Source organism: Mastomys coucha, unplaced genomic scaffold (genome assembly GCF_008632895.1).
Source record: "Mastomys coucha isolate ucsf_1 unplaced genomic scaffold, UCSF_Mcou_1 pScaffold21, whole genome shotgun sequence".
Taxonomy (NCBI): Eukaryota; Metazoa; Chordata; class Mammalia; order Rodentia; family Muridae; genus Mastomys; species Mastomys coucha.
In genome coordinates this window covers 164,797,459-164,800,708 of record NW_022196904.1, presented here as the reverse complement: position 1 = coordinate 164,800,708, position 3,250 = coordinate 164,797,459, and the positions used below count along the sequence as shown (strand labels likewise).

The following is a 3,250-nucleotide window of genomic DNA, read 5'->3' as shown; positions in this document are numbered from 1 at the left end:
GAGAGAATTCAGCATTCTAGATTCAGCAGTCAGCAGTCAGCATTTGGACTCACTGGCACTCCAGAACTTAGGTGGACTAGGACTTAGAGTCATGCAGTCCGTAGCCCCACCCCAGGCCCAGAGTGCTTGGGCCCCTGGGGGTGCAGCACCAGTTGAGATTCAAGAGAGTGAACATTCGAGATTCGAGCATTCAGCATTGCTGGCGCACCGCAGCCCCCTGGGACTCAGGCCGGGGGCCCATGCGGCCCGAGCATGCTCGGAGCCAGGGGGTGCTGCACCAGTCCAGAGGAGATGGCTGATGTTTTAGATCCAGTGTGTTTTAGGTGGCCTCAGATATACCTCGACTACTGAGCTGCCAGATTTTTCATCTCTCTTTTGCAATGATTGTAAAATCCTCATGTCATTCTTGAGAAATACATTCAGATCCTACACTACTTGTGTTGACTCTGTTTGTCACAGTCAAATTCCTTGCACACCTGGCCAGAACCCATCTTCCCTCGCAACAAGGGACCCCATAAGAAACCCCAGTCAGTGGCATTCAGGTTATAACATAGTTTCACTTAAACAATGATGACTTAAAAATTATATTAAAATTTTCTGAGGGGATGAGTAGGGTCAAATAGTGACATATATGAACCTGAAAATATTTCATTCACACATATGTATAAAATACCATAAATGAGTTCTATTATTTTTATGCTTAGAAACAAAAAATAAATAACAAAAAGTTTCTTGTTTTCTTTTCAGCCACAAAGCCAGCCATTATTTGCAGCATAAATTGACTCTATCCATTTCTGTTTGAATTCTCAACCTGCCCAGCAGCAGCCTGGACTACCTTCTAGTAGATTTTTTTTTTTGCAGCTAAAGTCACTCGATGTTGGCAAGGTACCATTTTATCCCTAAAACTTTGTTGGCATCAAAACATGACAGCTACCAGTGTTACATCCTTAAAATATTTACACAGCACAGCACATGAAGCTTTAGACATTTGGCAATGACACACAAAAGAAGACAAGATCCCCCACTCCGCATGATTGCGATCGGGAGCTCACTAGTCCTTGTCTGGCGACCGTACATGGGTTCAAGGGCAGCAGAGGCAGCAGGCACTTACTTGAGAGGACACTGAACACTGTGACCTGGGAGCATGTTATGATGTCACCCACGCGTGTACCACACCACCTCCTCCTCCACGGTGGCCTCAGAATCCTAGAATGGCACGTCCAGCTAATACAAACGGAGACAACACAACATTTATTCTGTGGAGACATCTTATTCCTAGGGCACATGCTGTGACTTTGAACGAAACTCGTCCCAAGAATTTGTCACTTGTTTTTTACGTTCTTGGTTCCATTAATTTGGCAGTCAATTGCTACTTCTTTCTTGTTAACACCAGAGTCAAATTTGACCTGGACGGCGACTAGGGGCTGTCAATAGCCAACGTGCCGTTTTTTCCCATAATATGGAAAATACTTTAAGTCTCTAAGTCCAAATTCAGAATAAGTTGCTATATTTGCTATGTTTTCATCCTTTGTCACACACGTTATTTGTAGAAGTCTGTCTGGGACTACTAACTCGATTATTCTGTTCATTTTCACAAGAGTACAAGGCTGTCCTTTGGAATAGCCAAAATCAGCATCAGTCTCACCACTACGTTCTTGAAGCAAGGAAACTGGAAACAGACATGCACTATAATCTGGACCCTTCTAATGAAAAAGTGCTCCATCAGGACAATTTGTGAGATTCTTCTGTTCTTCCACAGAATACGGCTTTAGGAAATGCTTCAGGTCTTCATCGAACTTTTCATAAGTTTGTGGCTGAGACATACTGTATGTATATGCCAAGGCAGTCTGTGGTTTGGGAAGAACCATAAGTCCTGGACTAAGAATCTGGTCTCGATATTTCGGAACTTCATCATCTAGAGTCTGGAGCATGACCCACGTTGTGAATGTGAAGAGTACAGCCAAGAACCCATAAAAAAAAAAACTAGGTAGAAGAGCAAGATCAGAGCCCAGCTCTTGGAGGTGCGTCCCAGAAACTCTCTGCTGGTCGGGTTGTAGATGAACAGCTTCCACTCGGCCAGGCCCTGGTGGAAGTCTTCGTCATGATGGGTGTGTGGAAGTTGAGGTGAACCGAGGCCACGGGGCTGGAGGCGATGAGGAGCTCTGCAGTGTGTCCTGGCACAGCCCAGCGACTGCAGCGGAGGACAGCACGGCCGGGAACAACTCTCCCTTATGAGACCACTAGAGTCGCGGGGCTGCCGCTGGGGCCCCTCTAGTAGATTCTTGCTTTGATGTGTATCTGGGGAACAGCAGGAACAATAAGCTATGCCAGGAAACATGCCTAGACACAGATTCTAAGAAAACACTGGGCTTTTAGGTCCGGGAGGAGATCACTTTTACTCTAGTTTTATTTTAACTGTTTAAAATGTTTATCAAACTCAGTTGAGGGGATCTCACTAACATATCCAAGTATTGAATAATACTTTTTGAAATATTTATAGACAAAATTTGCTTAGGATTTTATATTTTTAATTTTGGTTAGAATTAAGAGATAAAAATAAATGTAAAATATCAATTCCTGCACAGAAACTAATAATTACTTTGCCAATTCACTTACTAATTTTACAAAAATCACTCCACTTAAAAATGTTGGAATATTGTGAACCAAACATTGGAATATTAATCAAAAATAGAAATACTACTTGATGGTTATGTTCACATAATAAATCATATAACATGAATAATCCATAAAATCATTGGTACATTACTTTCCTTGTGTCAAGACTGGCCTTCTGCCTCCTTTAATTTCTGAATTCTAGAGATTTTTTTTTACATTTTTAATGTAAGAAAATAGCTATTAACTATTTTAGGGTCAAAATTACTTGGTTCTCTATCTAGATGCTTAAAATCTCAAACACTATGTGGCCTTTGGAAAAAAATTTAATGTACTTTGACTGTGACCTCTTTGCAAGTTGCTTTTTGAAGGAGCAAAGATGGAGGGAATTAGAGTATTTAATTGGGACAGATGTTAGCTGGGGAGGGTATCAAGAAAGAGGTAGTGATAAGAATATGACAGAAAAAAATGCCAGGAGCCATCCATCATAGGACAAACTAACAGCAAGCAGATGATCTTCCTGGGATGGTCTGCTTCAGATTATAATCTGTGACAGATTTGCTCAATAGGTAAAGCCCAGGAGTACTTCATTTTACGAAAGATTCCTGCTGTTAACATGCTTTTCTTGTTACTATTA

At 41.7% G+C, this 3,250-nt stretch overlaps 1 pseudogene across 1 annotated transcript; it reads right to left on the bottom strand.

The window, feature by feature from the left end:
* Positions 1-993: 993 nt before the first annotated feature.
* Positions 994-2,338, bottom strand: LOC116101446 (annotated as a pseudogene). The gene has a single exon (XR_004122838.1). The product of XR_004122838.1 is annotated as a sodium/potassium-transporting ATPase subunit beta-3 pseudogene (transcript).
* Positions 2,339-3,250: the final 912 nt, after the last annotated feature.